At 36.1% G+C, this 15,848-nt stretch overlaps 1 protein-coding gene across 2 annotated transcripts in view; it reads right to left on the bottom strand.

Moving 5' to 3' along the window:
• The window catches only part of LOC133194163 (demethylmenaquinone methyltransferase-like), a 33,642-nt gene extending 17,901 nt beyond the window's left edge, over positions 1-15,741 (bottom strand). Inside the window, exons 1-2 of one of the 2 annotated variants that reach the window (XM_061330162.1) lie at positions 15,552-15,741; positions 37-148 (exon numbers count right to left, since the gene is read on the bottom strand). The gene's annotated coding sequence lies outside the window, so the exon portion shown is untranslated. The remainder of the gene's footprint in view (positions 1-36; positions 149-15,551) is intronic. The other variant, XM_061330160.1, reaches the window with a different exon arrangement.
• Positions 15,742-15,848: the final 107 nt, after the last annotated feature.

Below are 15,848 nucleotides of genomic sequence, written 5' to 3'. Positions count from 1 at the left end.
AACATACATTTATATTATATTGAATTCATTTTAAACCTTTTTTAAAGCTTAATATAGGAATGAGATGAATTTTGTTCCATTCTTGTAAAAACTTCTGTTGTGCGGTATGTATCCATCCACATGAGAAATGAATCAAAGTACCCGTAACCTGAAACAGAGAGTAAATCACAGGTTCAACCAAGTGCCTGTTACTCTTGCAATTTAAAAAGAGTCACATAAAACATATTTACGTAATATACATGTTTAAGCACATCAAAATTGTTAAAGCTTATGTTTGATTGATTGTTAGTTAATGATTGATTGATTATTTAATTTATTAACTCTAGCTAAACGTCCAAGCGAAATTGCTTATAGATAGCAAAAAATCGAATTTTCTACATTTAAATTCATTGATGTCATGCTCATTTATTTTGATAAGGAACACAATTCAGACGCACAAAGATTACTCTTTTTTGTATGGATTAAGGTCGTGTTGAGGAAATCTAGCTGTCTTCTTTTCGTTGTCAATCAATATGGTATTGAAAGAAGTACATAAGGTAAGAATGGAGAATACGTTGAATGAAATTTTTCCTGATCATGACAAGGAGCACACGGCGGATGTATTTGTATATGAATAGAATCAGTCATCCGAAACTTTTACATATAGAACCAATTCTGCAATGACAGAATGATCACTGAAATCTTAAATGCAGATAGTGCTTACTTTATGAACAATTATAACAAACTTTTTTGCCACTGAAACCGACGGTGGGTGTAACCGGTCGACAGGGGATGTTTTCTCCTCCATGGCACCTGATCCCACCTCTGATGTTTTTAGAGGTCTGTGTTTGCTCTGCTCCCGATTTATATTGATTCAATGGAGTTTCGAGCTTGATTTCTGATCCTTATCTCCATATTTCATTTCATCCGACTGCATACCCGGAACTCATTTCCGACGAGTCGTATTTCTTGTATTTTCTTAGTGATAACATTACTTAGCGTTTATTTGTAATGGATTGACCTGATCATTGATATTACTTTTTTTTCTCCTGACGTGGTATTACTATAATTGCATACATTTGCTAGTTATTGCGACCTAGTAACAATGACGATGCATACACCCTCCCAGGTGAGATCTGTGGCTAAATACTACGAATCGTGATGGTTAGAGGCTCATATATATATATATATATATATATATATATATATATATATATATATATATATATATATATAAGGATCTACCCTTCCTACTTTATGAATTAGTTACTTTTTCTTTCACTAGATACAATAGGGGGGGGGGGGTGTTTCCCGCCCTATTGCACATGCAAGTATTGCCTCATTTCACTTTTTTAAGGATTGTAGTATATGGAAATTTGTATTTCATGTATTAAGACAAATGAAATGAAAATGGACATTTTATTCGATGAATGGAGCTTAGACCCCCTTTACCTCTCCTACACAAACATCTACTTTCAAAATAATACATTTTCCGAAGTAGTTTCAGCCATTTTCTGATTATTAATAGTTGATTTCTGTAACGTTGGAAAACAATGCTTATTTATTGTCAATTGTTCTCTCTCTCTCTCTCTCTCTCTCTCTCTCTCTCTCTCTCTCTCTCTCTCTCTCTCTTACAAACACATAAATGTACACTTTTAATACAAGGCACTATATATATGCGCATCACCTAGTAACTTGTTGTCTTTGCACGGATTTATACAGGTATGAGGTTAGATTTTTTTCATGCTATAAAATGTAACTCTCCTCCAAGTGTACACATCGCACACTAGTATTTACATGTACGTATAATCACTAACGCATGACAAACGTGTTTCCTAATCCGTCTTCGGTATTATGGAGTATTTTCTTCTATTTGTCCGCTTTTAATTACATTGTAAGTGATTATAGAAAATTAGACCGGAGAAATTATCATTCACAAAGTAGTTAAAACACTATGCGTTCTATAATACACATATACTTAATTGTTCCGATTTTTAACTATATATAGGTGCAATAACTGGTCCCTGGAAAACTACCGAGATTTCATCAATTTGTTTTTCTACCAAAAAATCGGAAATAAAAAGAAATTATCAGTGGATTAGACATCAGACGAGGGAAGAGGCATGGACCTCCGATACACGCGCATCTGATCATTGCACGTCGGCATTCTGAATGACACAGCGACTTTTCCCCTTATAATAATTTCGAAAGGTCCATCAACTTTTTAGAAAAGGTTTGTAATCATGGAAGCGTCTTTTTCACAAAGTACTATGAGGGTTCCAGGGTTAGAAACTCCTAAAACTAAAACTCGCAAATAATTGCGAGTACCAAGACTCGCAATTTTATAAGACTACTCGCAACATTCATATAAAAGCCTTTTTAAAATTAAAATTAAATACATGTAACTTAAGGAAAAGGTAACTACTATTCAATACACAAAATACAACTACACTGTGACTTTTATTTAAATTTAACTGCAATATGAGGAATTAAACCTATGGTACTGTATTTATACATCTATTATTATAAAGTGACAAAGTTCTCACAAATTTTATGAGAGAGATTCTCAAATAAGCCATTCACAACTGTTTTTTCTTTCGAGGGTTACATTGAACCCTTTTCCCATCCCTATCATATATTTTAAGATCTCAAATAAAACACATGATCACCATTGTTGATGCTGTTCATTTGTTTTCAGCACCCTCTTGCAACTGCCGTTAAAAAAACTAGCCATGCTGATATTAAAAGAAGGGGGAAATAAAAATGTATAACCAAAAGGAAAACTATAACTAAGAAGGAGGAAGGAAAAAAATCAACACGCAAGTTTTTGCGAGTTACCTACATGTACTTTTGAACTTGCACTTTGGGAATTCTACTTCGCGTTCTTTTGTGAGTTGTATAAAGTGAATTTCAAACCCTAGGTTCTTTTGATAGATAGAATGTTCTATCGTTAAAATGATAAATGTCCTACGGACCCGGTTTAACGATAGAATGCGTTCCGTGTATTGTCAATGTAGCAAAGAAAATACGGGAGATAACTCTAACTCAGTGCATTTACTATGAAAAATCCCGAGAGTTCAGAATGTCAACATGTTGCGTAAATTTGAAACGAGTAAAAAACGTTGGTGAAAAAGTGTTGAATTCTTCCATTATATGGATTAAATTTTTAGATGAAGGTTATTTACAGTCTCAAAAAGGTTTGTTATGATTAATTTGACTGTTATTTTCAATGCAACTTCCTTAATTTTCTCCAAAATCGTTTCGGAGCGATTCTGCAATTTTTTGCTACATTGCGAGTATATGGGTGGTATTCTAACTGTGGTGAGGGTCTGTCCCGAGACACAGTTAGATTATTCTAACTATTCTTTTGATTACAAGTATCCTAATTAAAAGTAGATTTTGCAAAACATGTAAAGTATAGATCAATATAATCATCAAAATCATCACTGTTTGACATTATGTATTCATGTATAATCTTTCCACAACATTAAATACATTTTAAAGCCCTAGCCATCGTCCATTTATTTATGCTCGTTTGTGTACATCGACAACCTGTCCCACTTCCTTGCTGATATGGATACTTTTTGCGCCTCTATCGTTGGAGAGCTACAATCTCGAAACTTGCGTATTGCATGTTCGCCCAGTGTTAATCAGAAAAATGCAAGAGAATTACACGTGTAGACCCAAACCTTGGCATCAATCATCTCTTTTAAACCTTGCATTACTTTGTTGGGTTGGGCGTCATTTTTCCATTTCTTATTGGTTGCATATGCAGAAAACTGACAGCTGCGTTCCATTTTCTTCAAAAAAGTACATTTTTCTACGACTAGACTAGGGGGTCATTTTTCGATGACCACTCGGCCATTTTCCTCGTCCATGGCCGTAGGAACCGCGGGGGGGGGGGGGGGACGGGGGGCGTGACCCCCCAATAATTTTGCCGACATATAGAGTACTATAGTAAAAATAGATACTATATGCTTGTGCCCCCTCAATAAAAACGTCTGATGACCTTTTTTTTTTTTTGCTTGTCAAGGAATTTTTGTTGTTGATAGTGCCCCCTCAATTGAAAAACTGAAAATGTATGGCCGTGCCCCATCCCCCCCCCCCCCAAACTGAAATTGCTTCCTACGGGCCCGTACGAGGTCATTATTCCTCTTTACATCAGCGACAAATATGCACCGATGGATGTCAATATGTGCAGTGAAGGTAGGCTCATATTGTCGCCGACGACAATATGTACAAAACGACAATATGTACCGTTGCAAGTTGTCATTGCTAAAGATGCATGAATTCTTATGATAATGGTAAATTTCTTGTATTGTTAATGCTGTTCTTTGCCATTAGACAGAGTTTTTTTTTTTTTTTTCACTGTGTGAAAAGCGATAAGAATTTATAGATAAGCGTTGTTCATGTACAAACATATACGGTAGATGTAAAATAGGTAGTCCCTCTCTTATCTTTCTATGCATTCTGATATGCGTATTCATAATATGAAGGCATCATGATTCAACAACAGCAATGAAAATCCTTTGAAGAAATTTCAAATATAATGCTGGTGTGAAATGTTTATACGACATTGTTTTATGTTTAATATAAAAAAGTAAAAAACTAAATAAATAAATAAAATGAGTAGTGTAAAAACCAGAGTTCTGGCGCAGATACTTAACATGGAGCTCCACAGTGGAGCTGTGGAGCCAATGACGTCATAAATAACCATGGAAACGAACACACCTTCTTTACTCATGAATGATTTAAAACAATTGGTCATCATCAAAAGAAGAGATCGATAATCCTGTGACATCACTGGGTATTATATCTTGAAACAATAGGTCATAGAATTGATTGTAAAGAATGGAACTAAAGCAATTTTTTAATTTAGAATGGGAAATTCCGCAAGGTCATTGGGTCATTGTTGAAGGCAACAAAAGAAATAATATCGGTGATCAGACGAGACCCTTAAAACGATCAAGTCAATAAAGGGAACGCAAAGGGCCTTTTGTGGTCCCTAATGGGTTTTTCCATGACGTAAAACTCTGTTGTACTATCGATTAATAGTGTATTGAAAATGTGAACAATGGAGGTTTAAAAATGGGACAGTGTTGAATGAGACATTTAAATGGGGCATCAGTCAACCGAAACATTACAGGTAGAAACACGCCTCGATGAACACGGGCATTTAAATGCTTTAAGCATCAGCACTCTTCTATTCAATTTATATATTATGGGGATTGTAGTGAAACACAAATATAAATACGGCATCTTTGGACCGAAATACTACAGGTATACATATGTCTTAAATAAACATAAGTACAATTCAATGTCTACTACATCCTCATGATAATCTCATGAAGGAGAACAGGAGTAAGAATACTACTCTAAAATCTGTCGAAACGTTAAAATACACAATAAAATAAGACCACATTTGTCATACTTTTTATCAGCATTTTCCTATACTTAGAGCTAGTAGGAATTTATTGGAAGTTAATTTCATGCCATATAGTGATTATCAAGTCAACATTGTAAATGAATTCATTATTATATACAAAGGAAGCTGAATACTTTTGACAGACAGTCAAATATTAGACCTTATGAATCGGGAGAAATTCGTACAGATCTATCAATAAATGGTTTGGAATTTCCAAATGGAAAATTACCAATTTTAATGGAAAGTTACTCGGGTAATGACGTTTAAAATGAGGTAATAACGAAGAAGCCAATCAGACGACTTGTTTTTCAATTATCACCATGGAGATTGTTACAGTATAAATTGATGAACCGCATACATATAAATCTAATGTATCACATCTGCGAAAGAAGTAACACCTTATAAAGTGTTTAAGAAGAGTTTGCATTGTGGTTCAATTTTATGGAGTTGGAAATTATCTCTAAATGAGGTACGAACCATTTTATTAACTTATAATGAGTAATTAAAAGGATTCGTTAAATAATGCAATTTCTTGGGATGTGCAACGTAATTGAAAAAAAAAAAAAGATTATGAACAAACCTAAACTCGCTGCAGTGAAGTCATCTTTAGTTAGAATGGGCCTTAAAAATATACGCACAAAAAATTTTCAAACGGCTGTTTAATGTTTGGGTTTTCCAGATGAGTAATTTCACAAAGTTTCTGTTAAAAGGTCTCGACCGCTCAATTTCACCATTCAATTGTGAGATTTAAAGGTTTCATGATCGAACGGTCGAGTAAACAATTTTACTAGGTTTTTTTTTTCAATTGCATTAGCAAACTAGGCTTGATTTTATTTAGATACGTACATATGGTTATATAATGGCATAGAATTAGCTTATTTAATCATTAGGAAATAATTATTACAATTGTATTTGTTATATCTATTAATGTTGCCATTTTTACAGGGAAAAATATGCCTGCTGATCAGTTTCTGTGTGAGGATTGTGGGAAGTATTTCACTCGAATATCGAATTTACATCGACATCAGCGAACTACACATGGATCAGAATCCTCACGTTGTCCGACATGCGGTAAAAGCTTTAACAGAAGGGATAGCTATTTACGTCACATTAGAAGTCACTCCAGAATTTCAGGTCTGGAATCTCAACATGGCAATCCTGAAATGGGGAATCATTCACAAGCCTGAACAACATCGAGAAAGAAAATGTAAACCCTAATTCCAAAATTCAACTTGGCAGTGTAGATTCATCAAATAGCCCTAAAGGTAGCATTAGTGTTTTTTCCTAATATTATTCACATTATTATTGTGTAATTTTCAGACATGAAATATATCTCTGATTATTACTATTCAGCTGATGACACAAATGAATGTATCACCGAGGAAGATGCCATTGAGGGAAATTTAAAGAAAATATTCTTAGAGGCTATCGATAAAAGCAAATACGATCCTTTGACCTTCTTCAAAATCAAAGAAGAGACAATCAGATCAATTCTGAAAGAAGAACGCCTCAAAAGAAAACGAATGAAATTTTATCTTACCTTACAAGTTCGTTTCACCAAGACCAGAGGGGATCAAATTGAGCATGCTGAACCTTTTTTCCACGGACGATGTCACATAGTTCTCAAAAACGAAGACATCGAGTCTGCACTAAGAGAAAGCATCATGAAAATTGTTAACTCTTTTGTTGAATACCAAAGAGAAGGTAGTAACTGGGCACTTGATAAAGTTCTGGGAGTCAACATCCGTATCGTCCAATATAATCCGATTAAAGATTCGAGTTTCCTACCGTTGCCACCTAAATTAGCAAACAAGAAAGCCATCATCAATGTTCAGAATTCTGATCAAAAATGCTTCATGTGATCAGTGTTGGCATCTCTTTACTCTGCCACAAAAGACCCACAGCGGGTTATAAATTATGTACAACATGTGGATAGACTCGATTTTACAGACATTCCGTTCCCGGTTCGAATCGGAGACATTCCTAAATTTGAGAAAAAGAACAATATCTCTGTGAACGTGTTTGGGTATGAAAAAAGCGAAATTTATCCCCTTCATCTCACTAAAAAAAAGAAAGAGGATTAAAACATGTAGATCTCCTTGTAATTTCCAAAGAGTCAAAGCATCACTACTGTTGGATCAAAAATTTCAACAGATTGATGGGAGATCAAAACGGAGATAATAACCAATATTTCTATTGTCATTACTGTCTCCATGGTTTTACAAAAGAAAGTCTTCTCAAGAAACATGTCCCCAACTGCCAAGTACATGGTGCGCAGCGGACCGAAATGCCAACCGAGGAGGACAAATGGCTGAAGTATACAGATGTATTTAAGCAACTCACAGTTCCTTTTGTGATCTATGCTGACTTTGAGAGTGTTCTAGAGAGGCATTACGGATGTCAACGGGATCCAAGCAAGTCCTCTACCATCAAGTTGGCTCGTCATGTACCGTCTGATTTTACGTACAAAGTTGTAGGTATTTCACCAGACACCGTTGAAAATCACGTGACGTATCGGGGCCCTGATGCAGTTGAAAAGTTTATTGAGCACATGGTCAACGTGGAAGAATGCCTCGTGAATGCTCTTAAGAACCCAAAGTCGATGCATTTGTCCGACGAAGAACTTGCTGCTTTTCAATCAGCCACCCATTATGCATTTGTAGCCAAGTGCTGGGGGATGACATTGTTCGTGATCACTGTCATGTCCCTAACAAAAATTTACTATAGTTAACTATAGTTTACTATAGTTAACTATAGTGAAAACTTTGATACTTTGATTTACTATGAATCTTTATATTGGAACGTTTTTTGAGATTTCAAAGCTTAAAATCTCTAAAATTCGAAAACAGTAATGTAAAATTTCGAAATAATCTGTGAATATAGAAATAATATTTCAATTTAATATAAAAAATGTGTATGTATGAATTGAAGAACAAAAAATATAACGATCTGAAATCCATAGTAAAAATACTTTGATTTACTATAGTGAAAAAAACTTTAATACTATAGTTAACTATAGTAAACTATAGTTAACTATAGTACTTTTTTGTTAGGGGTGACGGGGAAATTCCGGAGTGCTGCTCACAGCAACTGTAATCTAAACTTTAGACTGAAAGAAAGAATTCCAGTATTCTTTCATAACCTCAAGGGTTATGATGCTCATCACATTATGACCACCATCGGCAAAATCAGGCATAAAAAGATCAGCTGCATCCCCCAGAATCACGAGAAGTACATTTCATTTTCGCTAGGAAAACTAGACTTCGTAGACACATTTCAATTTTTGTCAACTTCCCTTGACAAACTCTCTGCCAATCTCGGAAAAGAAGGCATCCACAAGTTTCCTCATCTACGAGCTTACGTTGCCTCCTCTCATCCTGGAAATGAGCAATCAAAACTCCAGTTGCTCAGTAGAAAAGGAGTTTATCCGGATCGATACATGAACTCCTTCAAAAGATTTCAGGAGTCGACACTTCCACCCCAACGGGCTTTTTACAATGATCTAGACGGAAAGACAGTGTCTGATAAAGACTATGTACATGCACAGTGGGTGTGGGATGTTTTCAAATTAAAAATTTAGGACAATACCACGATCTGTACATGGAGACGGACGTGCATCTTCTCGCAGACGTGTTTGAAAATTTCCGAAGTCTTTGTCTTGAAATGCACGGTCTCGATGCGGCTCATTTTTACACGGCCCCGGAATTAGCTTGGCAGGCCGCTCTGAAAATGACGGGTGTGGAGCTCGAGTTATTAACCGATCCGGACATGCATCTTTTCGTGGAAAAGGTGCTCAGAGGTGGTATTGCTATGATTTCTAAAAGGTACACGAAAGCCAATAATCCCTATCTAAACGATTACGATCCGCATCAACCTTCAAACTACCTGATGTACTTTTATGCCAACAATCTGTACGGGTGGGCCATGAGTCAACCTCTACCAACTCATGATTTTTTTTTGGCTTACCTCTGACGAGATAGAGACGATCGACGTCAATTTTGTCCCAACGGAGGGGGACACTGGCTATATCTTTGAAGTAGATCTGAAATATCCCTCGGAATTGCATGACTGCCACAGTGACTATCCGTTAGCTCCCGAATCATTTAAAATAAAACCAGAGATGCTTTCACCATATCAGAAAGACCTTTTAACTAGGCTTGGAATAAAAGATGGCTCTGCCACCAAGTTAGTTCCAAATCTTTTTGATAAAGAGAAATATGTCGTCCACTACAGAAATTTGCAACTCTACCTGGCTTTGGGAATGAGACTGACCAAAGTCCATCGGGTACTGTCTTTCAAACAAAGTCCTTGGTTGAAAGCTTATATGGATTTCAATACGACAATGCGAAAAGGGGCCAAAAACGAGTTTGAGAAAGATTTTTTCAAACTCATGAATAACAGTGTTTTCGGGAAGACCATGGAAAATCTGCGGAAAAGGGTGGACATTCAACTCGTTCACCAGAAGAAAAGGCTCTTAAAGCTTTCGGCTAAACCTGGGTTTAAATCCTTCAAGATCTTCAACGAAGATCTTGCTTCTGTAGAGCTTACCAAACAAAAGTTGGTCCTCAATAGACCAATTTATGTGGGGTTTTCCATTTTGGAACTTTCCAAATTATCGATGTACGATTTCCACTACAATTACATCAAGGAAAAGTATGGTGATCGCGCCGCTCTCTGCTTTACAGACACAGACTCTTTGTGCTACGACATATCCACAGAGGATGTGTATGTAGACTTGATGGAGAGTCAGCATTGCTTTGATTTCAGTGAATACCCCGAAACACATTTTCTTCATAGCAATGTCAACAAAAAGGTCTTAGGTAAAATAAAGGATGAATGTCAAGGTCATATCATGCGAGAATTCCTAGGTCTAAAGCCCAAGATGTACAGTTTCATTTACGAAAAGAAAATAGTTCAAAACGAGAACGAATTTATTTGTCAAGAAGAAAGGGTGTGATTAAGGCAGTCGTGCAATCGAGCATACAACACGAAAATTATAAAAATTGTCTTTTAAAAAAAGAGTTTTAGATGGAGTCGATGGTGACGTTCAGATCATTTAACCACCAAATATACACTGTTGTTCTAAATAAAACCAGTCTGAGTCCCTTTGATGATAAGAGGCACATTCTTAAGGACGGTATTCACACCATAGCTCATGGTCATTATAAGACATAAGATGTTTTGTACATTGTTATTATTATTATCATAGGTTTGTTATGAAACGGGTTACATGTCCATTATAGAATATAAGACATAAGATGTGCAGTCATTGTTATTATTATCCTATGTTTCTTATTAAACGATTTGTCCTATGTATAATGCATAAAAAGTCTGTATTATATGTATTCAGTGTACTCAGTGTAAATAAATGCATGAAAACAAGAATATTTTGTTTTATTTGAACACAGTCCAGCAAAGGATCGCGGGGGGGGGGGGGGGGGCACCGCCGCGGATCTTTAGGTTTCCGGAGTCCAAGGTTTCCGGAGTCCAAGGATTCCGGTGACCTTGGATTCCGGAGTTTAAAGACGCCGGAAACTAAGATTCCGGAGTCCATGTATTTCAGAGGAATTGTCGGAGGTGTACTTTTTCTCATAACGTGTTCACTTACAAACAATATGCAAATGGAGTCACGTGGAAAACATGATAAAAATAAAAACATAAATCATTTTTGCCATAACATAGGAGGACGTCAAAGGGTTAACATGAATCCTTGCAATCTATGCTCAAGTGTATACGTCTGGCCTGATAGTTTAAAAAGACATGTGAAATATAAACACGGTGTGCAGGAATCCAAAGTGCCGCAACAACAACAGCAACAACAACAGCAACAACAACAACAACTAGCTTTGCAGCAACAACAACAGCTGCCTTTGTTACTGCAACAACAACAATAACTACAACAGCTGCCTTTCTTACTGCAACAACAACAGCAACAGCAACAACAACAACAGCTGCCTTTGTTACTGCAACAACAACAACAACAGCAACAACAACAACAACAGCTGCCTTTCTTACTGCAACAACAACAACAACAGCAACAACAACAACAACAAGAGTTTGTGTTTCAACATCCTTTTACGGCTAATGTATCGGGACCCACCTGCTCCGGCAAGACTTATTTTGTGAAAACGTTGTTGCAACATTGTATGAGCAAGATTTCTCCTCCACCAGAGAGAATCTTGTGGCTCTATAAGCGATGGCAACCCCTGTATGACATCATCAAAGCCACTGTGTATCCCTCAGTCGAATTTATGCAGGGCATTCCATTAGATTTGGAGCAAGATTCGTTCATTCACCCTGGAACGAGGAATCTCGTGATACTAGACGATCTCATGTCTAAGGCGGCCAAAGATTCTAGAATCAATGAGTTGTTTACGGAGGGTAGTCATCATAGAAATTTGTCAGTTGTGGCTATCAACAAAAATCTGTACTATAACAAAGATCCCACTCAGAGACGAAATTGCCACTATCTGGTCCTGTTTAACAATCCTGTGGACAGACAGCAAGTCATGACTTTGGCTCGACAGATGTATCCCGAAAATCCTCAACACCTGCTGAGACATTTTAAAGAAACCATTTCCAAGCCTTATGGATACCTACTGATCGACTTGAAGCCGACCACACCCGAACATCTGCGCCTGCGCACAAGCGTCTTGAATTCTATAAAATCTCAACCTTTCGATGCCATCTCTCATACTCACAACGACACGCCTAGCATTCAGACGCATTCAGAGCTAGATCAATCAACAACTTATCATTCTGCAAAGCATCCTTCAGCAGATCAACTGCAATTCCCAGAAACAGCACCTACCGATCTAGACGAGATGCCTTCCTGTGACGATTGTGGTCTTGTGTTCGAAAGCATGCATGACCTCCAGAGACATGTAAAAGGATGGTGTCCCGAAAATTTTTCCCTTAAACGAAAGGGAGACAATGTGGAAATGGAGGAGGGCCAACCACCTGCAAAATGGATCCCATTCGAACCCATAGAGATGGAAGAAGATAAAGATAACCGCGAACATGAAGTTTTTAACGTTCTCATGGATAAAGCCAAAGAGAACAACGAGACGGAATGGGATCAAAAGTACGATAAATACATCAAAGAGGGATTAACCCAGGAAGAAGCCAGAGCAAAAACCGAGGAAAAGTTGAAGTCAAAAGACTTACAAGCGTTCGCTAATAACTATGCCACCCTAATCCAATACATTATACAATTAAACCAGTCCATTCATACCACTATCATGGACGTTGTAGCCGACTTCCTTTCTAAGGGTTACGGTGAAGTCCATCAGAATGGCTCTTAATAAAAATCGTCATCTCCTCGACGAAATGTGGGACGACGAAAGTGAGATGGAAACTGATGATGAGGACGACAGTGAAACAGAAGAGTCCGAGAGTGAAGACTAAAGACTAAAAGAGTGAGGAAACCTTTCAGATTTAAGATAGGGGATCATGTGCGGATAAGTCATCTACGAAACGTCTTTAATCTCGAATATGACGAAAAGTGATCAGGGGAGATATTCGTCGTTTCCGAGAGACATTTAAGAGGAGGATTGCCCATATACAGACTCAAAGACTATTTAAACGAAGAAATCAAAGGAACTTTTTATCAAAATGAATTGCAAAAAGTGGACGTTCGTGAAGATGACGTGTTTAAAGTAGAAAAAATCATAAAAACAAAAGGCCGAGGAGACAATAAACAATACCTTGTACAATGGTTACACTGGCCTTCCAAATTTAATTCGTGGGTCAATGCCAATGATGTACAAACTTATAGCTGAATCTTTTCCAAACTGTATACCTAATTTCATCATCAAAAAAGCAAGTTTGTGAATGAAATTATTTATGTATAATTAATGCATATGTCTATTAAAATTATATACATGTATGTTATTGTTTTTGCTTCATCTGAACAATAAATGTGAGATTAAAATCAGTTTGCTTGTTAATATTTTCTTTGAATTGAGTTATACATATTTTATTAGCTAAGAGTCAAAAGGATTCTTTAATCCTAGTCCTTCATTGGACTATTATTTGAAGGTTTTGTGTTCTTACTTTTGTTTATAAAAATAAACAAAAAATAAGAATTCGTTCGTATGTCATAAAAGTATTCCCATAAGATTTAAAGCCTCGTGTACCTTTGATAACTTTTTCACCTGCAAATGTTTCGGTTGACTGATGCCCCATTTAAATGTCTCATTCAACACAGTCCCATTTTAACCCTCCATTGTTCACATTTTCAATACACCATTAATCGATAGTACAACAGAGTTTTACGTTATTGAAAAGCCCTTTAGGGACCACAAAAGGCCCTTTGTGTTCCCTTTATTGACTTGATCGTTTTACCGATTTATTTCTTTTGTTTCCTTCAACAATGACCATCATTTATTTCCATGACCTTGCGAATTTCCCATTCTAAATTAAAAAATTGCTTTTGTTCCATTCTTTACAATCAATTCTATGACTATTGTTTCAAGATATAATACTCTGTGACGTCACAGGATTATCGATCTCTTCTTTTGATGATGACCAATTGTTTTAAATCATTCATGAGTAAAGAGGGCGTGTTCGTTTCCATGGTTATTTATGACGTCATTGCCTCCACAGCTCCACTGTGGAGCTCCATGTTAAGTATCTGCGCCAGAACTCTGGTTTTTACACTTACTAAAATGCTACGATCTATATGTTAAATTTACATAATTTAATTCTGGTTGTAACGCTGTATTTGATTGGATAAAAAATTTACTTTATATCGTATAAAATGGGTTGCCAACGTCACAATGACTTGCATCAAAAACGTATCGATCCGCCTGACGTTACATTCAAATTTTGTACAAATTGAAGTCATTTTTTAAGGACAATCATCTTTTTTTTCTTACACCAAATGAATGAAAATTAAATTATAAGGAATGAATTTAATAGCTACCCATTTTATACGGTATAAACTGGGTTGGAACAGTTTACGCTTTTTTATAAACCGCTTCGCGGTTTATAAAGCGTAAACTGCCCCAACATAGTTTATTCCGTATAAAATGGGTAGCTATTAAATTCATTTCTTAAAAGAATGGCTCCTACATGAATACATGATAAGGAATGCGCCCAAATTCGCGACTATTGCTACTCGTACTTTGTTGTCTTTTTTCAATAATTAACTTTTATCAACTTTTATTAATAGCAGGTCCAATTAGTCATGTTTAATGAAGAATCATGAAAAAAGTATTACAGATAAAGATGCGTTGATATTTTTTAAAGCTCTCACGCAACTCTTATCTAGTGACCGAAACAATCTCGAAGCATTACTTGTAACTTTCAAATCATAAGATCGGTGGGCTAAAACTTGTAATTTTTATATATATGCTATTTTTATATATAGCTTGTATCATTCGAGTATATCAGAGGGTGACCTGGCCCTGGGATAATGAAACATCTTAAGCTTAAGTCAAAAATACTTAGTTGCACAAAAATGTTGTAGAAGTCAAACAGACCAAAATCAAAATATTTTTTCAATATTGCTCCACAAAAGTGTTGTTATCTGCAAATTTGGAGACTAATTCAATAATTAATAAACATTTTACAAGTGGTTGAAAATTTGAATTCTTAAGTTTGTTTCATGATCCTGGGGCCTGGCCCTCGATACCGGTGTCTAAGGGGTGTGGTGGAGAGTACATTTCAAGTTGTTCCCCTGGTATCACAGTGATACCTTATTCTTCACGTATTATCACTGTTTATTACACAATTTACTTACTGCATACTGACTGACACAGAAATTATAACATATTTTTCATTTTCATAGAACAAACAGTATCATTATTTTTACTACATAACTTACAATTTCATATATATATTGTGTAATTGTATATCGGGGCATTGTATATTACAAAAGATATAGTTATGTCGTAATATCTGCTATTTAATCTAAGAAGCCTCTAACACCCCTAGTGAGGTTTATTAAAACGGGACTTTTGGTGATGCCTTTGTTGGGACTTCCCAACTTCATACAGTAATTGTATTCACAGAAAACATGTTAAATGGTTGTTAAAAAGGAGCACGCGGGTAATATATGAGTGGTCTAGCATTGTAGCAAACAGTTCTCGGGTAATTTCCACTTTAACTGATAAAACGATAAAAAAATATATATATGGCTTACCTTAACTTATGGCCTGATTTTTCACTGAGTTCCTCTGCAGTGCAAGGATTTTTTAATTTAATGAAGGCGTTAATTATCCCAACTTTGTGACCAAATGCAAACACAAGAGTCCTCAGTCCATCTCTCACAATTTGCTCAATTTGCACAATCCCGAGGAGAATTAGATGCCATTATGGTATAAACGAATGGATGTGCAAATTGTGTAGTGGGCGTTTTGGTGTATGGTGTCCTATTCGGGTCCTGGTATTGAGATAAAATAAATCGTTGAATTTTATATCAAAATATATTTCTTTTTCG

The sequence above is a fragment of the Saccostrea echinata genome, unplaced genomic scaffold (genome assembly GCF_033153115.1).
Source record: "Saccostrea echinata isolate AGI-Se365-2 ecotype Australia unplaced genomic scaffold, CSIRO_AGI_Sech_v1 ptg000028l, whole genome shotgun sequence".
NCBI lineage: Eukaryota > Metazoa > Mollusca > Bivalvia > Ostreida > Ostreidae > Saccostrea > Saccostrea echinata.
Note: the sequence above shows the minus strand (reverse complement) of the source record. Positions and strands in the feature narration are given on the sequence as shown.